The sequence below is a fragment of the Ursus arctos genome, unplaced genomic scaffold (assembly GCF_023065955.2).
Source record: "Ursus arctos isolate Adak ecotype North America unplaced genomic scaffold, UrsArc2.0 scaffold_25, whole genome shotgun sequence".
Taxonomy (NCBI): domain Eukaryota; kingdom Metazoa; phylum Chordata; class Mammalia; order Carnivora; family Ursidae; genus Ursus; species Ursus arctos.
In genome coordinates this window covers 30079087-30103728 of record NW_026622930.1, presented here as the reverse complement: position 1 = coordinate 30103728, position 24642 = coordinate 30079087, and the positions used below count along the sequence as shown (strand labels likewise).

Here is a 24642-nt window from a genome sequence, read left to right as displayed (position 1 = left end):
GAGGGAGAATAGGAGTACATTAGACAAGAATGGAGTTGGAGTTTAGGGGTGTTGGAAGAACAACAAAGCATTCCAAGTACAGAAACTGCATGAATAGCCTTTCCATCTCCATTAAGTTCAAGAACGACTTCAAGTTCAGTTCTGTAGCCTCCATCGTTTCTTCTCAACCCAATATGCATTATTTTATTTAAAGAAAGGGGCCAGGAAGTGGACGCGTGTGTGGAGACTGCGGAGAGGAATTGTAGGTGGCAATGTGAAGCTGGGGTGGTCAGCCCACAGCACGTCACCCTAAGCTCTGGGCGCAACCGTCCCCAGGTGAGGAGCTGCAAGGCATGAAAAGGCAGGTTCCTTTCAAACTTGCGAGCCCGCTAAAAAGAAGGGCCAGCAGGAGGCCAGCGCCCCTATAGAGTGCACGGATCCCCTATTTCAGGAAGAGAGCGGCGCAGCAGCTATATTTGAAAATCGAGGTAAACAAGAGCTCAGCTCAAGTGGATGGGGCCCAACAGCTGTGGAAGATTAATCACAGGCGGCTGCAAGTCACCAGGTCGCCAGAGGCCCGGAGGCTTCCCTTTCGGTGCCCCACCAGTAGGCCGGCTGCGAGCCCAGCACGTACCCACAACTCCCTCCGCTCGGGCTGTTTCTCGACCACCCGGGAGCTCCGAGCCTCGCGGCCGGCTGCAGCCTGCCTTTCTGAGAACCTGCCCCAATTTCAACCCTCTGCCCAGGAGACTGAACCAGCAAACAAACGGTCAGGGTTTTTTAGTCGCCAGAAACGATGAGCGAGTGAGTGAGTGAGAGACGGAGGGAGGGAGAGAGGCGGGCAGCAGGCGGGTAAATTTATGGCACTGCATTAAAGGCATTTGTTCTATTTAACCAGCCCCCCTCCACTCCCTCCGCGGTTAAAAATAAACCTCAATGAATAAAGACGAAAAACTGCTTTTCCCCCGAAGCATATCGCTTTCTTCTTCTCCCCAGCGGCTCGGGTCCTCGGGGCAGGTCAGGCGGGGTCTGCAGAGCAGCTTTAGCCTCTGGGCGCGTGCGTGCGTGTGTGTATGTGTGTGTGTGTGTGTGCGCGCGTGTGTGTGTGTTGGGGAGGGTGGCGGGGGTGGGTAGTTACACATCTCCCTTCTCTCCACCTGGCCGCGGCCCGCCCAGACCCCCGGGGTCCGGAGGGCCCTGGACGGGAGAAACCCTCCCTCTCCCCGCCCCCTTGGCCGCCGCGGGCCGGTGCGCCGGGGCTGCAGTTCCCGACCCGCGGCGGCGGAGTCCCGAGGTTGGGCGCGCGCGTGCGTGTGTGCACGCGGGCGCGCGCCTCGGGGTAAAGCGCTCCGCCCCTAGCCCCCGACCCCGGCGGGCACTCACAGCCCCGGGAGCACCGCACCGCCCGGCACCGCCAGCACACAGGCACACATGCAGCCGGCCCGCGCCGCAGCGTTCAGTCTCCCCGGTGCGCACCCGCCGCCCGAGCGCACACACACGCCCCGGCGTCTCGTTCTGCCCCCCCTCCCCCGCGATCCCCCCAGACACTCTGCCACCATGCCCACCCCCCAGCTCCGCAGACAAAACGTTCACTTTCCGAGGCACCCTCCCCCCACCTCTTGAGGCACTAAACCCACAGGAAGGCAGCTCGTCTGAATGATCTTGAGAAATAACTTAATTAACACCAGCATTCACAAGCGGGAACCCTCCGGGGGGCATCCCAAGCCCCCAGCCTCGGCCGCCCGCTGCGGGGGAAGGGCGGGAGGCTCACCCCATTACTCACCGTTTCCTCCCGGTCTCCCGAGCGGAGTGGCCAAGTGAAGGGGGAGAGGAAGGTGCGCGAAGCCCCGCCGCCCGGCTGCTCAGCGGCCGCAGCGGCTCATCGCCCCCGCGGGCTGCCCGCCGGCCGCAGCCGCGTCCGGGGCATGTCAGTCGGCAGCCGCCGCCGCCCGCGGGGCTCGTGGGCTCGCAGCCTTCAGGGGGGAGCGCGGGCTGCGGCCAGGGCAGGGGGCCTAGGGAGGAGCGGGGAGACCCTCCCGCGGACCCCGGGAGGAGCCGGGGCCGGGGCGCGGGCTCGGGAGTGAGCCCGGGGAGGCCCGGAGTCCCAGCCGCCGGCAGCGGGGGGATCCCTGCCAGGAGGGGCAGGAAGGCGGGCGGCCCGGCGCGCCCTGGCGGCTCGGAGGGACCCCGGCTCGCGGCCGCGTCGCCGGGGCTTTCCCGGGGCTGGGCGCGCGCCGGCTCTCCGCCTGGCACGCCGTCACCGCGGGGGACGTGTCGGCCTCGCCGCGCGGAGGGGACGCGCGGAGGGGCTGGTTTCTGGGCGAGCCGCGAGCTTTGCCCATTAAGCCGCAGCAAGAAGCCAAATCAAAAAGCCAATCTCCAAGCTTCCCAACCGAACGTCACCCTATCAGCTGGGAGCCAGGGAGCCGCGCCGAATGACAAGCCGCGCATATTTATCCTCGCGCGCCGAGGGGGGATTTTCAGATAGCGTCCCGAGCAGCCGCGGGGAAGTGGACCTGCGCCTCGCGGCCCCCCGGGCCCCGGGGGCCCCATGCGGGCGGGAGCCCTCGCCCGCGGCCACCCACCCAATCGCCGGAGCCCGGCGCCCGGCTCCTCCCGAACGCCGGCAGTCCCGAGACGGCGGCGCGTCCTGACCTGGATTCCGCGGAGTCCGGGGCTCCGGGCGACGGGCGGGGAGGGCGGCCAGGCGGGCGCGCAGCACCGGCTTTCCCCTTGTCCTCAGGAGACGCCGCCTGCAATTCCGAAATTAAGTCTCCACCAACACATCTGTGGTTTTTAAATATAGCAGGGGACGATTACCCAGGCAGGGTCCACCCAGGCCTAAGGGAGGAGTTGAGGGGGATGGAGGTTGGCAGGGGAGGGAAAATAAAACTCCCTTTTTCCCCTCTTTTTTTTTTTCTGTTCTTGGTGCAGAACTCAGTCTGTCATTTTCTCAACCCAAATCAAACAACAGCTTGCGAGAGACGCTTGGGTGAGCGCTGGTATGTTGGCTTTGGGGTTTTTAAGGCTAAAAATACGAGGGGGCTGCCTCCCAAATTGCTGCTTACTCTGGGCCTGGAGCCTGGAGGAGAGATGGTCTTTTGATGCAGCAGCAGAACTAGGGTTTGGGGCTTGGCTCGGACAAAGTGTACACACGCAGCCTGAAATCGGCTGCCTGTAATTTCTTCTATATTTGTCAGGCGTGGTCCTGGAGGCATGAGGGGTGGGCAGGGTTCCCCTAAGAACGAGGTTTCATCTAGTGTATCGATAGCATTAGGCAGAGCTAAAATGAGCGTGGTGGCCGGCTGGCCCGTTGTAGAGGCACCGCTATGGATTCTGGGGCAGAATCATACGGGTGGGAAGTTGCTCCTCTCAGGCCTCCTTGCTGCCTGAAGCAGGTCTGCCGGGCCAACAAAGAAGGATCAGGCTTAGCAAGTATCAGCACCTCCTTAGGCCGCACAACCTTGCTAATGAATTTGATTGTATTATTTCATGTCATCCTCATAAAACTCCGAGAGGCAAGTACAATTACTAACCCCACGGTTCTGTTGAGTACGCTGAGCCTTGGAGAGGCTAAATAACCCTCCCAAGGCCACAAGCAGCAGAACTGAAGGATTGAAGGAAGGCGGAACCAACTGGAGTTTCGCTGACAACCACAGCTCTATGGGCAACTTCCAGGCTCCCTGAGGGACTGTTCTGGAACGAGGTTTGGTGCGAAGACACAAGTGGGCGTAGGAATTAGAAAGCGTCTGAGCCTGGGATGATGTGAGTTTTTTCCTGATCCCTTGACTCAGTGCTCCTTCAGCAAATCGTGTGGTGGTTTCCATCCTGAGTTTGAGTCCTGGACGTGCTCCTAACTGAGCCTGTGATCTCAGACCCCTGAACCTTCGTGGCCCTTGGGTTCAGTTAAGGTTAGGGCCGAAACACTGACTGTAAGATTTCAGAATCAGGTTTGGGATTTCAGGATAGGTCACTGGTGGGATTTTCCTTGTATCTGTTTCCACGGAGATCCACAATGCTGGTTGGTCTACAGTCAAGACCAAGAGACGGCTGGTGGGTGCATAAATTGGTATCGTGTTTAGGAAGGGCACTTTTGAAAGATACATCAAATTCTTTAGAAAATACGAGCCTCTTTTGACTCAGTAATTTTACTGGTGGAAATTTATTCTGTGGCAATAATTAAGAATGTGCTCAAATACTTAAAAGGATATTCGTGATAGTGTTTATAATGGCGAAAAACTAGAAACATTCTTAATTTTCAAACAGAATTGGTTGAGTAGATTGTGTTACGTGACATAATGGTGTATGGTACCATTATAAAAATGCTGGTGCAGCATTACATGTATGTGACATGGAAAGGTTTGCATGATATGTTATTGAGAGAGAAGAAAAAACGGAACATAGAATGTGACACTGTGTGTGTGTGTGTGTGTGTGTGTGTGTGTGTGTCCTAGTAGCATAAAAACACCAAAGTGGTAATGGTAGTTATCTTTGGGTGGTGGGATTCATAGTGATTTATTTTTCTGTTGAAGTCAACTTTATTGAGGCATAATTTGCATACAATAAAATTCACCTGTGTTCAGTGTACAGGTTGATGGGCTTTGACAGCAGGACACAAGCGTAACAACCACAATCAAGATACAGTACGTGTACATCTCCCCTCAGCGGTTCTGAGCCCCTTTGCAGTTATCCCTCCTCCCCTCAAGCTACCATCGATCTGTTTTCCGTCACTGCAGATTAGTTTTGCTTTTTCTAGAATTTTCTTCTTTGTGTCTATTTATAGCTCTTGATATTTCTTCAAGGAACATTACCCATTCACTAAAACAACAACAGTGACAATACACACAGAATTGGTCTCGTCCTTTTTCTAGAACTACCAAAAACTGACAGGAGCTTCATCTTCTTTTCACCTGTAGCAGGGTGTGGCTGGGCAGGAAGGTGGGAGGTGAGGGGAGCCGCTCTGCATGTTCAACCATTGCAAGAGGCAGAGTGACTGGTGGGGGTTAGCTGACTTCCAGGTAGACTGAAATAACAACACCCGGTTCTGCATTCTGAGCCTCTGTGTCCCCACCAGGAGCATGGAAGAAAAAATAATAACAACAGTAACATCCACTTGTGGGGTTGCTGTGAGGAGTCCGTGAGATGACAGTTTCTGATATAGAGTAATTCTCAAATCTACTTTTTCTCCCCCTTACCCTGCTTGCCTCCCACCATAAGCTCTACAATCAACTTTCTCCTCAGAACACTGGACAGAGTCCCACTCTCCCCCCCACTACATGCGTACACGGTTAAAAACAAACAACAACAACAACAACAACAGTAATTCTGATGACAGTCTGCCTTCAGTTTCTGCCCTTGTTTATTCCTCATTTCTGGTTGTGGTCGGACTCAAGGAGATCTTCACAGGAGAGCCAGCAAGCAGGCTGTTTGTCGACAGCAGCAAGAGCAAGAGCCACAGACTTCGTTTTCAAGTCAGGAGGACACTGAGGCCAAAGAAGTGGGAGGATTCAACCCAATCACAGAGCTCACCCAGCAAGGAGCGGCTGGAGTCTGTTATGGGCTGATTGGGACCCCCTGCTCTCAAAGGCACAGGTTGAACTAGCAGCCTCCTGCACTTCAGAATGTGAGGGCCAAGAGATAATTGAGTTCGATGAGGTCATTAGGCTGGGCTCTAATCAAATGACTGGTGTTCTTACAAGAAAAGGACAAGGACACAGATAGGCAGCGGGAAGACCATGTGAAGACACCCCAAGAAGGCCGCCATCTGCAAGCTGAGGAGAGAGGCTTCGGAAGAAATCAAATCTTCTGACACCTTGATCTTGGATTTCTAGCCTCCAGCCTGTGAGGAAATAAATTTCCATTGTTTGAGCCACCCGGTCTGTTGTATTTTGTTATGGCGGCCTGAGCAGGCTCATACAGAATCCGAGTCTTCTGGCCGATTCCGTGAGGGTTTGCTCTCTCCCAACTTCAAGGAGTTACTTCAGGTTATTTGGAACCTTGAAACAACCTGGATTTTGGAATTTAACAAAAAGGAAGGAAACCAGCTTTTACTGAATGCCTGCTGTGACACGGGGCTGTGCCCTTTTATGTGTGTTATTTCACTGGGGGTCTGTGGAATGCCTTCCACGTGCCAGATACGATTCTAAGTGCTAGAGATAGCTCTGGGCAGTGAAGGTAAAATCCCTGCCCTCATTGAACCTACATTCCAGAGGACGAGAGATGATAAACGTGAATGAACAAAATACATGGGGCTGTGGAGCAAAAATAAAGCAGAGGAGAAGGATAAGGGGCAGCTGAAGGAGGGAGGGGAAATCGTTAGGCTTTTTAATTGAAGAGAGTTGGGGAGTTTGTCCTGGCAGCTTCAATGACAAAGAGACAGTTGAGTGAGAACTCAAAGGAGGAGGGGGAGGGAGCCATGCTGTTGCTCGAGGGAAGAAAGTTCCAGAACAGCAAACTCCGAGACTCCTAAGCAGGAGTATGTTAGACCTGTTCAGGAAAAATTGTTATTTAGACCTCACATCCAGGTTGGGAGAGCACAGCATCCCTTTATCTGGAGAAGAAGAAACTTCAAGTAGGAGAAGTCACTCCCATGAGGTCACCCAGACAAGAGCAGGTAATGCCCTTCTTTCTCCAAAGGCTGGCAGCACAACAGGGGAGATGCGGTGACTATTGAGAGCCCGCCGTGTGACTTCTTCGTTAGGCCCCATGGTTCACCATTACGCCCCAGGGCTCTACCAGGTGGTGTCTCTGCAGACATGGGGCCTCAGGCGCTTCCCCAGGAGCAGCCCTGCCTGCCTGTGCTGCCTTCAGCTCTGCTCCTCACAGGCACTGCTGTACCCAGGTGCCAGCCTTCAGCGGCCCTGGGACCATACCATCTGAGAGCAGGGGAGGGGAGGCAGAAGCAGACAGTCAAGTTGAAGCTTAAAGTAAGCTCTGGAGCCGCTCTCTAGGAGAGAGAAAAGCCCCACAAGGAATGTCTGATAATAGGGTAGTTTAGTAGGACACAAGATTTGTTTGTTTGTTTATTTATTTATGTATTTATTTATTTATTTATTTTAGAAAGAGAGAGAGAGAATCTCAAGGTGACTCCGAGCTGAGCGCAGAGCCTGATAACGGGGCTCCATCCCAGATCCCTGAGATCATGACCTGAGCAGAAACCAAGAGTCCAACGCTTTCCAACCGAGCCCCCCCCCCCCCCCGGCGCCCATACACTTCTTAACCTTCTTATTACTTCTCTTTCCAAAATTTGTCACTTAATTGTTTTTCTATTTTTTTCCTTTATTAAAATTGCCTATTGAAGCAGAACCACATACAGACAAGGGCACAAGTCCTAAGTACAAGCTCAGAGAATTTTCACAAAGTGATTATATCTCATTGAATCATCACCCAGAGCAGTAAACATGACACGAGTCCCAGGTACTCCTCCGGTACCGCGCCCCGGGACACGTCCTCCTTCTCTTCAAAGAGAACTGCTCTCCTGACTTCCGAACCCTTGCATGAGCTTTCTGTGATTTTTGAACTTTGGATAAATGGAAGCATAAAATGTACTATTTTGTCTGCTGGCAGCGTGTCTGTAAGGTTTACCCAAAGTGTGTTCGTTGCTTTTCTTTGCTGTAGTGTTTCCATTGGGTGAATACGCCACAATTTCATTTTTCATTCTGCTCATGATTGACATATAAGTTGTTTAGAGGTTTGTTTGTTTGTTACTATTTTGAATAATGCTGCTATGCACGTTCACATGCATGTGTTTTGGTTCACATATGTACTCGCTTCTCTTGGGTCTATACCTCGGAAGGGACTTGCTGGCTTGTGAGGCATGTGAATACACAGCTTGAATTGATAATGGTAAGTTTCAGCGGGTCCAATCTATTTAATTTTAGCCATTCTGGTGAGTGTGTATTTCCTTGTGGCTTTCATTTACGTTTTCCTAGTGACTATAAGGGGAGCACTTTTTCCTCTCTGTATTCGAATTTGGATATCCTTGTTTGTTAAGTGTCTGATCAAGTCTGTTGCTTATTTTCCTTGAGGGTTGTCTGTCTTTTTCTTATTGACCTTGTGAGGGTTCTTTACATATTCTGGATACAAGTCCTCTGTCATTACATGCGTTGCAACTATCTCCTCCCAGTCTGTGGCTTGCCTTTTCATTCTCTTAATTGCGTCTTTGATGAATCAAATTTTTTAGTTTTAATGTAGCACATTTATCATTTTTTCTTTATCCTAAGTGCTCTACGATCCTTTGTCTATCCAAAGCCATCAAGATATTTTTCTGTGTTATCTTCTAGAATTCTTATTTTTTATCTTTCAAATTTAGATCTATGATTCTTCTAGAATTTTATTTTTATAAATGTTTTTATTTGGGTAAAATTGACACAGTGTTACATTAGTTTCAGGTGTACAACATAGCGATTCAACTTCTCTATATGTTGCGCTGTGTTTCCCATCAGCGTAGCTGCCGTCTGTCACCATACAATGATATTACATTATCATTGGCTATATTCCCTATGCTGTGTCTCTTATACCCGTGACTGATTCATTCCACACCTGCAAGCCTGGATCTCTCATTCTTCTTCGCCCATTTTTGCCCATCCTCCCACCACTGCCCTTCCCTCTAGCAACCATCAGCTTGTTCTCTGTATTTATAGGTCTTTTTAAATTTTATGTGAAGAAGGGTGAAATTTCATTTTTTTTTCCCATGTGGACATACAGATGACCCAGTACAATTTGTTGAAAAGAGATCATTTCACCTGCAACCTCACCTTTTGTTACAAACCAAGTATTTGTGTATGTATGGGTCTGTTTAGGGACTCTGTAGTTGGTTTTATTGGTTTATTTTTCTTTTCTTTTATTCACATATGTCTTAATTGCTGTAGCTTATAAGAAATCTTGATATTTAGTAGAATGAGTGTTTTTGCTTTGTTCTTTTCGTGCATACCTTGGTTATTCTTGGCCCTTTGCATATAAATTTTAGAATCAGTTCATCAATTTTTCACAAAAAAATGCCTGTAAGAAGGCACTGAATCTATACATCAATTTAAAGAGAATTGACATCTTTATGATATTGAGTCTTTTGACCCTTGAATGTGGACTACTTATTTAGATCGTCTTTAAATTTTCCCAATAATGTTCTAAAATTTTCAATGTATAGGTCTCACACATGTTTCTTTAGATTTATTCCTAGGTATTTAGGTTTTGTGATACCAAGTAAGTGGCATTGTTTTCTTTTGGCCGTTAAACAAAAATTTGTTGTTAAACAAAATTTCCTGTTAAATTGTCTTTATGGTAGATAAAACACAACTGATCTTTGTGTACTTACTTTGTATACAGTGAGAGTGCTAAAATTTTTAGTTCTCATAGTTGTAGATTTTGCCTTTTTATTCATTTTCCTTATACATCATCATGTTTACAGATTTCTTCCTTCCAGATCTTTCATTTTTGCACTGGTTAGGATACCAAATACAATGGTAAATAGAAGTGGACATGGTGGGAATCTCTCCGTTTTTTTCTCTATCTTAATGGAAATGGTTTCAATATTTTCCCATTAAATATGAGGTTTGCTATATGTTCTTCATAGAAAATCTTTGTGATATTAAGGAAGTTCCCTTCAATTCCTAGTTTCTTAAAGTTTTTTGAAAAATCATAAACTTGCGTTGAATGTTATCTAATGCTTTCTTTACATACACTGAGATGATACGGGTGGGGGGAAGGGCAAAGAGAGAGGGAGAGAGAGAGAGAATCTGGAGTAGAGAGCAGACTCCACACGGAGCCTGACACGTGGCTGGATCCCATGACCCTGAGATCGTGACCTGAGCCGAAATCAGAAGTCATACACTTAACCGACTGAGCCCCCCAGGCGCCCCATGAACTCATTTTCTAATGTTAAACCAGCTTTACATTCCTGAAATAAAGGTATTTGGTTGTGATGTACTATCCTTTTATGGGTATTATTAGATTTGGTTTGCCTACAATTTGTTAAGGATTTCTGTATCTATATTCATGGTAGAGATTGGTCTGCAATTGTCTGTTCTTTTAATGTCCTTGTCTGATGTTTTTCACAAATTTGTCTTTTCATAGAACCATATAGAGTATTCTTGGTCATTAGGATCCCTAGTCTTCCAGGTTCCTCGGTCTCAGTTCAGCGCTCCCAACTTCTCTCTTCTCCTCCCTGTGCACCATGACCTCGAGAATACTCAAAGGGATAGAAGAACTTTGTTCATCTTCTATGCAAGAGAACAGGTCTCTTTAAGAGGAGCCCCCGATTTTCATGCCTTTGAAGCTCCTCTCTCTCTCTCTCTCTCCCCCCCCTTTCTCTCTCACTGTGTTCTTCCATCCCAAACGGGCCTCCCTCAATGTCTGTGGGAAGCACCAGCCATGTGGAAAGGGCTGCTCTTGGACACTGTTTCTGCCAGTGGCAGGTGGACAACGGCTGGCGTGGAATAAAAGAATAAAAAGAATAGCATGTCAGTATTAAAGCATTCTCTTTGCCCTCTTCCCCAGACACTTGAACCTTCTTTTCTAGCCATAGGTTACAATAATTTCCTGGATATTTAGCGATCTTCTTAAGAAGCGATAACCACCTCATCTAACATCCAGCAACACATCCTTTTACCTCTTACATAATTTCTACATTCGTTTATGAAGGTTTTATTACTAGACTGTGAGTTAGTTATCGGAGAGAAAATATTTCCATGGTGGGATAAGCTGGCTTCGTTTGCTGATTGACTAACAGATGATAGAGAAGGGGTGTCTAAGTACGATTTCCAAGTGTCTGGCTTGAGAAACTAGATGGAGGGCAGCACTGACTTAGGAAATATGAAATATGAAAGGGAAAACATGTTTGGAGAGCAAGGAGGAAGGTGTCATTTTGCACCTGATGAGCCTGGGGGATGTAATCTCAGAGGCAGTGGCAGAGACCAGGCTGAAGTTGCAGAGGCAGGGCTGGCTGGACACAGACGTGGGAGCCAGCAGCACACAGGGGGTCACCGAGACCGTGGGAACAGATGAGAACACCCAGGGAGAGTGCGTATAGCTAGTTACACACTCTTCTACTCTTTTTAAATGATAATCCTAGAGCAGGGGTTAGCAATCTATGGCCTGTGGGCCAAATCGGGCCTGTGGCCTGTCTCGCAAGCGTAAGTTTATCGGAACACATGCCCGTCTGTTTATGTGTTGTCTGTGATGGCTTTGGTCGAGGACAGCGCAGCAGAGTGGTGGCCACAGAGGCTGTACGACCTGTCAGGCGGGAAATAGTTACCATCTGGCCTTTTACAGAAAATTTTGCTAATCCCTGGCCTAGAGGTTACAACATGTAGTCATGCTTTATTAAATTTAATATAAATTAGGCGGTTGAGAAGTCAGCTGTCAGTTTATTGCTGCTCTTTCGCAGCTAATGGATCTGCTTCTCTGTTGCTCTTAAATTTGTCTCTGCCTTTGGTTCTTGCCAGTTTTATTATGATGGGCCTAGGTCTGTATGGCTTTCATTGAATTATTCAGATCTTACAGAAATTCTTTTTTTTAAAAGAATCGCATGTCAGTACTAAAGCATTCTTTTTGCCATCTCCCCCAGACACTTACACTTTCTTCTCTAGCCATAAGTTACAATAATGGGGGGGCGTGGAGCCGAATGGGGGGCTTAAGCTCATGGCCCTGAGATCAAGACCTGAGCTGAGATCAAGAGCCAGATACTTAACCAATTGAGCCACCCAGGAGCCCATTATAGAAATTCTTAAACATGTCACTTAATGTCCTTAAATGATTTTGGAAACGTTGTAGTAATTATACTTTTAAATACTATTTCTGTCCTGTTGTCTGTCTCCTTTTAGAACCCCAATTACAGGGATGTTCAACTGCGTTAGTATGCCCCACATTTCTTTTTTGCCCTTGTCTGGATTTTCTCTTCATTTTCATCTCTACGCTTTAGTGTAGGTATTTTATACTGACCTTTCAGTTCACTAATTTCCATCTGTTCTTTTTTTAGTAGAGGCTAGGTTTTTGCTGAAATTGCCATCTTATTATCTATTGACCACGGCCCTCTTACAGTCTGGATATGATACCTCCAAAATCGAGGTCTCCTGTAGGTCTCTTTCTAGATCTTGTTCTCCTTCTTCCTTCCCTCCTCCTCTCCTCCCCTCCCCCTCCTATTCTCTCTCTCTCCCTCTCTCTCTCTGTCTCTCCCTCCCTCTCCCCCCATCCCTCTTGTTTTTCTTGTTTCTGGGAATGCCTGGTGTTTTGCTGTTTGTCTGTTTGGACTGAATACTAACATTACGTATGAAGAATTGTTCACATTTTGAGTGTACAATTTGAGTCTCTGGGTAATATTAACTTTTTTAGAGACGAATTACTTTTCTTTTGGGTAGGCTTTTAGGATAGAGATGAATTATCTTAATCTTGTCTGTGTGTGAGTTTATGTGAGACTGTTCCGTGCTATTGTGAGCAGTGGTCTATTTCTGGTCACCTCTGTTTCCCAAGGCTCACCTCCGTGGTGAGCCACACTCCAATTTTTTTTTGTCTCCACGTAGATTAGACTGCTTAAAATTCCACTTAATATCTCCATCTTTTAATTGCTATGTTCTGCTTAGCTTTTCGGTAGACCAGAGTTTATGGGTCTGCAGGTGCTTCGAGGAGTAACACACTAGAGAATTTCAGCTCACTTTTCAGGGCTTTCCTTTCCTCTGGTTTTTTAATGCTTCAGGTCCTTACTGCCTTGGTAGCTCTGTCATTATCAAACCATAGCTAGAAGTGCAGATGGCTTAGTTGTTTTTTTAAACACAAAAGAAATATGTGCTTGCTCTACCAAATTAAATAATACAGACAAATACAAGGAACAGTTTAATAAATCCCCTTTCCCAATCTGTCTCCTTTATTGAAGTAACTAATGTTAAGGTCTGCTGAGTATCCTTCCATTCTTTTTTTACACTCACACATACCAATATAGAGGTTGCTAAAGACAATTAGTTTGGGTTTGTTTTACAAAAATGGCATCACACATACACGAGTCTCCAATTTGCTTTTTACTTAGAACTCCAACAATGCATAAAAAATGTACTTAGAAAAATAAGTGCATAAGATTCCATACCATATATGTGTCATATTATTAAATCGTTCTCCTGTTGCTAGACATTCAAGTGGTCTCTATTTTTTTCCAACCACATAAATACATTACTACTTTCTCAATTTTTGCCAATCTGTTATGTGAAATAGGTATTTAATTTTACTCCAAGATATTTAAAGAATTTCTAAAATATGTTTATTGGCCATGTGCATATACTCCTTTGAAAATTCTTGTGTATCTCCTTTGCCCATTTTCCTACTGTTACCAGATTTGTAAGAATGCTCAATATAATTCATGATATAAACTCCTCATTTGTCACATATGTTGCAAATACTTTCCCCAAAGTCTATTTGCCTTCTAAAATGTTACTTTTGGTATCTTTTCTTAGGTGAAAGTTTTCATTTTTACGTGCATAAAATGCCCATGGTTTTGTTATGACTTCCAGAGCTTGTGTTTGAAGGCTTCCCCCCTTAAAGCTTATACAAATGTTGTCCTAAAGTTGATTTCCTAAAATGTTATATTCTACATTTAGATTTTTAACTTATCTAGAATTTTTTTGTACCTGGTGTGATGCACGGGTCTAACCTATTTTCCTTCAGATGCCAATTCTATTGGTGTAATTTATTAAATAAACTACCCATTTCCACTTGGTCATATATTAAGACTCATATCTACTTGAACCATTTTGGATTCTGTTTCATTGATCTGTTTGTCTATTATTGTGCCAAGCCCATCATTTTTTTTACTTACTTAGTTATTTATGTTAAATAAACTATTTTTTAGAGCAGTTTTAAGTTCACGAACGAGGCAGAAAGTACAGAGAGTTCCCATATACCCTCTGTCCCCATACACTGTATTTTTATTACAGTAGGTATACAGCAAACTGTTTTATCACCCATCCATCTTTCTGTTAGAATTTACTTGAGTACTCTCAGCTATTCCTCCATTGATCTTTAAAAATCATCATATATAATCATCACAGAAACTAGGATTCTGGTTGATATTTCATTAAATATATAAATTAATTTGGGAAGGGCAGGCACTGTTATGACATTCTAGCATTTTATTTCCTTATTGTATTGGCTAAAACTTAGAAAACAATGTGGAATAACAGAAGAAATAATAGGCATTTTTTTCTTCTTTCTGATTTTAGTAGAACTGATATGAACAGAAATTATAGGCAAACCCAAATGTACACTGGTAATCTGATAAAGAATTATCTGTTTGTAAGTAACGATATAATAATAATAACAGAACAAAAGAAAAAATAAAGGGATTTATATGTGTAAGTATCTTCCATCCTCAAAGAAACCCTTGATCAATCCCACACCCTGTTAGGACTTTTTCCCTCGTAAGTAATAGAGTACCCACCCAACAGCAGTGTAAGCCATAAGAAGCCCAAAAGAAAGTAATCTCAGGGTAATTTAACCACTCAGCAACATCATTAAGAATGCGGGAACTTTCTGCAATTTCTGTTCAACTGTCCTTGGCATGTTTGACTTTTCCCATTATGTTTGTAACTTCAGGGTCATGAGATAGTAGCCAAAGTCCACAGTTGGCAAGAGGGTTTAATTTAGGACTACCTGTTCTGTTTTGTTAGGGGAGGAAGAGTTGTCCCATTAGCCAAACTAAATGTCAGGGATGAACGGGGCCTCACAAGAGCTCCTGCAGCCACGGGGTTGCCATTGTGGGCTTTTCCATGTCACTGCCTTTGGACACTAGTTATGGTCGCTGAGGTTCAGAGGCTAGGTCCAGATGCGAAAGAACATGTTTCTGTTATGATAAAGAGCGAAAGGGAAGGAAATCCTTCCATTTGCCACAACACAGATGAACCTGGAGGGCATTACACTAAGTGAAATAAGCCAGACACAACGGCAAATACTGTACGATCTCACTCATTTGTAATCTACAACAGTGGACCTCCCAGACCCAGGGAGTCGAATGGGAGCTGGGAGGTACGGGGACATGTCGGTCAAAGGGTACAAACTCAGTTAAAAGAAGAATAAGTTCTGGGGATCTAATGTCCCACATAGTGACTACAGTACATTATACTGAATTGTATGCTTGAAATTTGCTGACAGTAGATCTTCCGTGTTCTCTGAAAAACATACATATATTGAGTCATCACATGTACACCTTAAAAGATCTCATTGCACAATATAAATACATACAATTTGTATTTGTCGATTCCACCTCAATAAAAATGCCCCCCCCCCAGTTTTTTTTTTTTTTTTTTTTTTTTTTAATTAGCAGAGCAGAGTGAAGACACCCAGACAAAGGCTGAGGCGCTAAGGCCATTCCGAGGCCAGCACCAGACGGAGTAAAAGCGGCAGCGCGCGACGTGAGCGGGGTGCGCGTGCTGCTGGGCAGTGACCCCGGGGCCGGCCGGGTGACCCAAGGCCAAGGCGGTCCAGCTGCCGTAGCAGCCCGTCGCAGGGCGGTGAGGGCGGGGACTCGTCTGTTCCTTCACCGGCGCGCGGCTGCTCTGGCTGGAGGCTGGCCCGCGCCCCCGTCACCAAGCAAGCCCGCGGTGCCATCGCACTCCGGACGGAGACAGCCGTGTGGGAAGACGCGGGCCGGGCAAGGCTCTCGAAGGACAGCCACTTCCAAGGTGTGGCCGGCCGGGCGCGGGCTGGAGATACCGGGAGAGGGGGGCCGGGCCCCCGGAGCCAGGCGGTCTGGGGTCCCCGGGCCCCTCAGCTTGATTTCGTCGCCTCTCCGTACTGCGCCCTGAGCTCCCAGGCCAGGCTTCCCCGCGCAGGGCTGGTGCCCCGGCGCCCACCTGCCCGGCGCGGCGTCTAGTGCCTGGTGGTTTGCCTGCAGTCGCGGAGTCCACGGAGCTAAAAACAACGGGGTCTGGGGTGGCGGGCAGCGATCAATCTGCTAAACTCCGCAGAGCCCGGAGCGGCAGGGAGACAGACGGGAGAGGCCCCGGGCACCCTGGCCAGTCTCTTCCCTGAAAAATCATCACAAAACTTCTGGACTTGATCTCTCGATTATTCTCCCTTCGCACGGCTCGATGTACAGGAAACCGCTCTTGGAAGGTTTGCTCCTTCTCAAGATGGCGACGGCGCCAGCTGTTGTCACCGCATCTTCCTCTGTGATGCTGACTGGAAAAGAGGGAGAAGAAAAACCATGATATTGACCTAATTATGAGGACAGTATTTGTGGTTGGGAAATGACACATGCAGAAAAGTAGGAGGAAAAAACCACCCAAATATCACCACCTAGAGATAACTATTATTAAGGTTTTTAATTTTATATAACTATACAGTCAGTATATATTTGGGTCTACCTGAGGTCCTTTGGTAGCTGCAGTTGGGTATCTTAATTTTAAATTTAGCATTAGTTAGCACTCACTTTCCCACTGACAGTATCTTTTCTAATTTCCCAAACTGGGCTCCAGGCTCCAGCCATACCAAGGCAAATAAGGCAGAGAGAGGCTGGGGCGGGCAAAAGCCAAAATTCTGTCCCACGTGGTTATTTTCTGAGGTAAACACCGTGGTGTTACAACCTTGGTAGTTTCCCGGTTTTCCTCCCCAATTCGTAAGAGGATGTCATAGGAAGAGAACAGGAGAGACTCAGAGATGCGAGGACTGGTTTCCAGAGCAGATGATTTTCTTTGGTGTGTAGCTGTCAGTCAGGCTTGCTGCAAAGCCTGAGACATGGCTGAGGAACGTACACACACACAAACACACACACGCACACAAATGGCATTTTAAAAATTTTTGATCACCCATATCATGGCACACATCTTGACATTCGCCCTAGTGTGGGCCTTTCTAACCAGGGAACTTGGCCGATTCGCAGTCGTAAGAGATAAGGACAGCTGTCTGTGGTGAAGATACTAACAGAGACGAACTGTTCTCTGCCTGGCTTGGAACCACATCTTCAGCCTCCTTCTTTTAGGCGCACATGAGCCTCTTTTTTTTTTTTTTTTTTTTTTAAGATTTTATTTATTTATTTGACAGAGACAGCAAGAGAGGGAACACAAGCAGGGTGAGTGGGAGAGGGAGAAGCAAGCCTCCCACCGAGCAGGAAGCCTGATGCGGGGCTCGATCCCAGGACTCTGGGATCATGACCTGAGCTGAAGGCAGACGCTTAACGACTGAGCCACCTGGGCGCCCGCACATGAGCATCTAAACAGTATTTGTAATGAGTTCAGCCTACGGAAAATTTTGATCAGCTTTTGTATTCTTACAATTTGAGTGTCTTTGTTATCTTTTTCGTTCTTACTGGGGCAAGGCTAAAGCAGGAGCCAAACATAAACCCAACCCACTTCTTGACCAGCCCTAATCATAGCATATATGTAACCTTATTGTCCTTCCTTACTTATCAGAGCGCAGAGGGTCACATGAGCAGGCGCTGTTAGCCTCCTGTCCAACAGTCATTTCCTCCTCCTTCAGCGTTGACCAGAGTAAGAGGGAAAGAGCTAAAAAAGCACTGAAAAGGCAGGAATAAAAAGGCCAAATAAATATAAATTGTGATTGGTCTAAGCCAATCATGGGAATCTTAAACCCCTTTGCCAGATACTCACTTTTCAGCCTCCCTTGCTGTTTGAGATGGCCGTGTGATCCAGTTCCCATGACGGGCATAGGAAAAAATCTGGAAAACACTTCCTTTCTGATGAATGGGAAAGGTGCTTTTCCTTTGCCCCCTTTTTCTCATCTTTGAATGTAGTATGAAGGCCTCCTGCCCAGAGCTGCGGTAGCCTAGCCATCTGGTGACAGTGAGGTGACAGCATGAGGGGGAAAGATGCTGATTCTGACATATGAAAAGGAACCAGATCCTTGATGACATTTTTGAGTTACCAGTCAACCCTAGAATTGCCCACTTTAGGAATCTTTCTTAAGAAGCAAGGAAATTTCTCATGGCTTAAGGCACTCTTTCTTGCAGGTGAACCTGTCCCAACTGACACATGCCAAGGAGGCCAGTACATGAGAGGCTCAACTTTTCTGAAAGGCAGGGTCCATATTGTAGTAACTGCTGAGCTACAATCCAACAAAGTCACATCAGGAGTTGACCAGCTGGGTGAATAAGATGCATTCTTCTCTCACTGGTGGAAGCTGATCTTTCCAGAAGACGGACAGATTAAGATGAGGGAGCAGGCAAAAATGAATCATCCAGAATCTATATTCCACAATCCTTGAGTACCGTTAACGTGGCATACTCTTTAAACGTGCTTTCCGTTAAGCCCAAGACATGTTGGTATTAGTATGTATGTTTTTCACAACACCTAGTAGAGAAAAGTCAACGTACGCGGTATACAAAGCGGGAGTCAGCCTCATACGTACAGCCTCTCAGAGAGCTTTGGTGGGCATAAAGGGACAGCAGGACGTTTAGCTTGAGCATGCACTCATCCCGGAGCCCGTGGCACAAAGTGCTGTGTATTCAGGATCACAGAACATTACGAATAACCTCTTGAGTTCAGCTACTTCATAACAAAACATTTTAGTTTCCATCTGTTTTTAGGGAACAGTTATTCATTTTGCAAATTCATTCACTGACAGTTTTAAATGGTCATCTTCCTCACAGCGTCTAAAATATTGTTGGGTCTATACAAAAATTGAATTATGGAATCTCTTCAGGAATATGGCGTTCAGGAAAGTTCCTGAACTTTGAAATCAGACCAACAAGAACTCAAATTTTCTGCTATTAACTAGCTGTGACCTTGGACATATTACTTTACTCCTTTGAGCCTCATTTCTTTTTTCTTTTGTTGTCATTTTTTTAAATTTTTTTTTATTATATTATGTTAGTCACCATACAGTACATCCCCGGTTTTCGATGTAAGGCTCGATGATTCATTAGTTGCGTATAACACCCAGTGCACCATGCAATACGTGCCCTCCTTACTACCCATCACCGGTCTATCCCATTCCCCCACCCCCCTCCCCTCTGAGGCCCTCAGTTTGTTTCTCATAGTCCATAGTCTCTCATGCTTCATTCCCCCTTCTGATTACCCCCCCTTTCTTTATCCCCTTTGAGCCTCATTTCTTAAATGAGGATAATAATGCCTTTTGCAAAAGGCTGTTGGGTGATTTAAGTAAAGAATGTAAAGTACAAAACACAGAGTAGATGTTGATAACAAATTGCCTCTCTGTCAGTTAGGGTCTAATAGGAAATAGATGGACTACAAATTAGGATGTTTTAACATTTTTTCCCCTGACAAATGGATTTATTTCTGAAGGTGAGCAGTACTTAGGGGAAGCACATCTAGGAAAAATTCCCAGGTTAAGCAAACGAAGCTGCTGTCCAAATTTAATTCACAAGGGTGTTTATCACCTCACTGTTGTCTTAGCGAAAACCAGGAAACAATCCAGATGTCTGAGTAGAGGGAATTGATTACATTCGTACAGCCGAATACCATAAAACCAATAAAAATAGCATTGTAAAAGTGAATTGACACCAAATATATTAGTAATAGAGTGTTAAGTGAAAAAACAGATTTTAAGATATTAGAGAGTAGATTCTATTTTGTTTAAATTATATTTACAATCTCAATTTATATCTAAATATTATTTAAAGCCAAGCTTTAAGATTCTTTAGGAATCTTTTATAAACTGCCAGCCTTTTTTCAGTCCTCAAAGAGGTAGAGAGTTGATTTCACATCTTTGCGGGGGGGTTGGCGCTTTGGGGAGCATCACCCTTAACATGATTCAGATGATTAGATGGAGTGGCCAGTTTTGTGTTTGGTAATAGGCCCTCTTGAGCGTGTTTGCATCAGAGCTGCCTCTGAGACTCTGTAACTTGTCGGGGCGGGGTTCAAGGTGAAGGTGGAAACAACACTGTTGCCTGCCTGTGTGAATTTAACCAGCACTGTCTTGCCAAGTGTTGCTTGTTCCTTTTTGTTTAATCATGTGCAGGATATCTAGAGCTGGGAAACTGAAAACTGCCGGAAGGACAGGAGGCAGGATCTTCCCTTTAGAATAGAGACTATAAAAAGTAATTGGACTGGCCATGGTTTAGCTCAACGTGGGCCGGATGATTGATGCCCATGTGTGGAATTACTTAGGACAGAATAACCCAGAAAGCACAGCTGCTGGACTATTGTGATCCGTTCTCATTGTCTGGCTGGGGCCACACCTCTGAGGGCAGAGGGATGAAGTTTCCTCTCCAGCAGGGGATGCAGACTGAAGTGGTTACAGGGTGACAAGCAGTGATGACAATAATAGGCAACATGCACACTGAAGAGTGTTCTAAGGGTTTTACTTGAATTATCACTTTAAATCCTCAAAAAAACCCTAGGGCGAAGATACTATCGTCCGTGTAATTTTATAGACTGAAGAAATGTATACATAGAGAGGTTAAGGAACCAGTGAGTAACAGAGATGGAATTTGAACCCCCCTCTGGCTGCAGAGTCGGACTCTTACATTATGGTCTGCTGCCTTTTTGACGTGAGTGTCATGTCCTTGAGTGAAGCTGGCTGGACGTAAGCAGAAGGGAGAAGGGGAACTGGGCAAACTGGAGATGAAAGTCCTGCCTGAACAGACAGCTACTGGCCAGCAGCTGCTGCTGTGGAGGAAGGTGGGCCCAGCGTTTCCAGATCATCCGAGCTCTCAAGAGGAAACAGAAACCTGGATTCCTAATTTTAGAGTATGCTCCTGGCCAACACACACACACGTGCACACGCGTGTGTACACGCACGCTCATACTGCCATGCACCAGTAATTTCTGAACCTTGTAGTAAAGAGAATGGAGAGTTCCATGTTCAATCATCCCCCAAAAAGGAGAGAGCTGAGTAGATGAACCTTAGATGGGAGGAAGGGAAAAAACTCCACCATTTATTATGCTGTCATTTTAGGCAAGTTAATTTATGTCTCTGAGCCTCCGTTTTCTCATCCATAAGTTGGAGGGGAAAACAGTATTATCTCATAGGGTTTAGATGGGGGTTAACTGGGGTGACCAACTTTTTAAAGTGCCAACCTGGGATACAGCCATACCAGACTAAAATATATGTCATATATAATATATATTCTATTATAAATGCATATAATACATTTATTATATACAGTGTATAATTGTAATTAGCATAATTTTGTTTTATTACTTTAACAAAAAATTTGGAAAAGAGGTGTTTATTTGAAATTATACATTATTCTGTATTATTTACTTTTATTTTTTTATTTTTATTTTTTATTTTTTTAGATTTTATTTATTTATGTGACAGAGAGACAGCCAGCGAGAGAGGGAACACAGCAAGGGAGTGGGAGAGGAAGAAGCAGGCTCCCAGCGGAGGAGCCTGATGTGGGACTCGATCCCGGAATGCCGGGATCACGCCCTGAGCCGAAGGCAGACACTAAACGACTGCGCTACCCAGGCGCCCCTACTTTTATTTTTTTTAAAGATTTTATTTATTTGACAGAGAGCAAGCACAGCGAGACAGAGCATGAGCAGGGGGGAGGGGCAAAGGGAGAGGGAGAAGCAGGCTCCCCACTGAGCAGGGAGCCCAGTGTGGGAATCGATCCCAGGACCCTGGGATCATGACCTGAGCCGAAGGCAGACATTTAACCGACTGAGCCACTCAGGCGCCCCTGTATTGTTTACTTTTAAATACTTTCAAATAGCACATTATTGCTATTATTAACATAATTGTGTTAATTAGGACAATAGTAATCTGTCCCAGAATCATTTATTCAAAAGACCACTCCTTCCTCCACTGAACAAACTTGGCACCCGTGTTGGAAATCAGTTGCCCGTAGATGTGTCGGATTATTATGTATTCCAAACCATGTAAATGTAAGACTTTTTTAAAAGAAGCATGTAAACCAATAGGACTAATTAGACAGGTATTACCTATATTTAATTAAAATAATAATGACCTTTATCCTTCTGTCCCATATTTTTACTATGTTCCTTTTCCAATAATACTTGTCTGAACTGCTTACAAGCTTGAGAACATACTTCTTTTTTTAAACATAATGGTAAAACTGAGCAGTAAAACATAAAATTCACTTTAACGTGCAGTTCTGCTCTTATCAGGCCCGCAGGACTCTGAGTCTAGGTATCAGTCCAGTGTGATGACATCAAGCTAAATATCATCTTAACAGAAGCACGTGGACATGGAAACTGAGGATTTTACTTCTGACCAGTAGATTTTCTAACTTGGTAGAGGTTAGTTTCCAGCTCTCCAAAAATGTTTATCCACATGTTTCCATAGGGTTGTTTTGATGGATTAGTTCTTTGGCAATTAATTAGGTCCTTTGCATCTATGGATTCATCCTGTAGACCATCCAGGTCTTAAATACCCATCTTTTAAAAATATTCTGAAACACATGAAATGCTATCATAATTTCAATCTTTCTTTCTCAGGGAAAATAGTTTTAAAGCACAGAGATCGGGGCGCCTGGGTGGCGCAGTCGTTAAGCATCTGCCTTCGGCTCAGGGCGTGATCCCAGCGTTCCAGGATCGAGTCCCACATCGGGCTCCTCCACTGGGAGCCTGCTTCTTCCTCTCCCATTCCCCCTGCTTGTGTTCCCTCTCTAGCTTGCTGTCTCTGTCAAATAAATAAATAAATAACATCTTTTAAAAAATAAAATAAAATAAAGCACAGAGATCATTCGAACTTGGGAAACTCAAGTTGGAGTCCAAGTTAGTTACGATGTAGTAAAGAAATTAGAAGTCCTATTCAACTTGGTGTCTTTTTCTGGTAGTGGGCTTTTTTCCCCTTTTGAGTTCTGGAGCAGTCTTAGTTCCAAAAAATGAGTCATTTTTCACTGTATGAGTTCTTGTCACAACTTACAAACAACACCAAGCTCAGGTGCAATCAGTTTATCCTTTTCTACGCCACTTCGAGCCTCTACAGAGACCAGCAAACAATTTTAGAGAAGCAGCATATACATTTCTATTTTACTGTAATCCTTTTTCTCTTCAATGTATTTCCAAATTAGAGAAGGATATTCTTCCTCTCCCACACTTTGAAGATTTGATTTTTATGGGAGGCCAACATTGTAACACCTTTTCTACGGAAGGCAGCAATGACAGCTGTCTCGTAGGCACATGTATAATGAGGCTATCTCCTTCCATTCCATAACATCAAAAATCTCATTAAATGCTTTTGTACAGTTTGAGAACACTGAAAACGACTAAAATTTTTCATTATGAAAGCCTCAATTTCACAGGGAAGCAAGCCACCTCTTGTTAGCAGTGTTATCTACACAATGAGCAGGCGGCTTAGAAGATACGTCTTCCTGTTCTTTGGTAAGGTGTTTATGGACTGAATGGAACTTGTCAAACTTAAATTTGCCCTGTCTGCTGAATATGTAACTAGATGAGCAAAGTCTAGTGTGTATCTGGATAAGATATCAACAATCTTCTGTCTTATGTTTTCTGTGCTTCCATTAAAATCTTAGTAGAAATCAAGAAGATGATTTGAAACTCCAGTTTTGAAATCAAAGTACATAAGAGTTGAAGGGGACAGTTTTTAGTTTCAGTGGTTTGAAGTTACGTCCAGCATCTGATGTTCCCTAGAAGCAAGATCGTTGATAAGAACTGAGAGAATTGGCTCTACACTTTAAGGGGCCAACACGTCTGTTATCAAACTTTGCCCTTTTGTTTGCCCATAGGACTTTTTAGCTGCACCTTTTGAATCGGGAAATGTAACTTCACTCAATATCAGGGAGCAATCAAGGGAACTATGATAATGTATGTGTTTTTTCCTGTGGTATATGCAAGGTAATTCAGCAGCCATACTTTTCAAGTTAGCATTTGTGTCTTTTTGGAGAGACAAAACACTTTTTATTGATTTAGAAGTACTTGCCTATCTCATCCCAGATTTGTGAGATTCAGTTTCTATATATGCTTTGACTTCCATCTCCACCGTGCCCAACCCCAAATACTGTGCAGTATGTTCTGTTCTGGTTACATAGCTCCCTAACCCAGTTGTATGTCTTCCCATTTATTATTTAAATTACACATTTTGCCCTACTATTTAGTGAAGTTTGGGCCATGCTAGCACTGGCATTATAATCATTCTCATTCTCATTATCTGAACTCTTAGAAAACATGGTCGCATATTGAATGTGAAAAAATAGATTAGTGCTACCTGGATAAAAAGCAAAATAATCCCCAGGCAGTTAAGCATGAACTGCTAACAGTCATGATTACAATGCACTTAAGACACACACTTCAGCTGCCTCACTGGGAGTGTCGCAACAATGGGTGATCCATTACTGCGGAGCGCAAATCACGGTTGCCAACATCAGCAGACAAGGGGAGATCAACAGTAGCTACCAAAGATGGATAATCTATGCTGTGTGCATTTGACACTAAAAAGCAACGTTGCTTTCGGCCTCTATTCTTTGGGCCACTCTATGGGGTTTGTACTTTTCCTCCAACCTTCTACACCCATCACTGAAAATCAGGCCTTTTCTCCCCCAGGGAGGGGGTCTCCTGGGACCAGGATTTGCAATACTAAAATTGGGACAGTTGCCAGCAAACCAGGATGGCTGGTCACTTTAGCCAATTAAATAAGATAATACACGTAAAGCACTCAGCATGATGCCAAGGACTAACATAATATAATAAAAAAATATTAAAAAAAAAAAAGAACTCAAAAAGAAAAAAAAGAAGTGCTCATTAGGCCCTCAAGGAAGTTGAGTCTGGACTTAAGGCA

General features: G+C 45.2%; 2 protein-coding genes across 4 annotated transcripts in view; both read right to left on the bottom strand.

Moving 5' to 3' along the window:
- SLC8A3 (solute carrier family 8 member A3) overlaps positions 1-2529 on the bottom strand; it is a 139172-nt gene extending 136643 nt beyond the window's left edge. The window contains exon 1 of one of the 2 annotated variants that reach the window (XM_057318684.1): positions 1763-2529. The gene's annotated coding sequence lies outside the window, so the exon portion shown is untranslated. The remainder of the gene's footprint in view (positions 1-1762) is intronic. The other variant, XM_057318685.1, reaches the window with a different exon arrangement.
- A 10440-nt stretch (positions 2530-12969) lies between these two features.
- The window catches only part of LOC113270384 (cytochrome c oxidase assembly protein COX16 homolog, mitochondrial), an 82611-nt gene continuing 70938 nt past the window's right edge, over positions 12970-24642 (bottom strand). For both annotated transcript variants that reach the window (XR_007190193.2, XR_007190194.2), the window contains one exon: positions 12970-16137. The gene's annotated coding sequence lies outside the window, so the exon portion shown is untranslated. The remainder of the gene's footprint in view (positions 16138-24642) is intronic.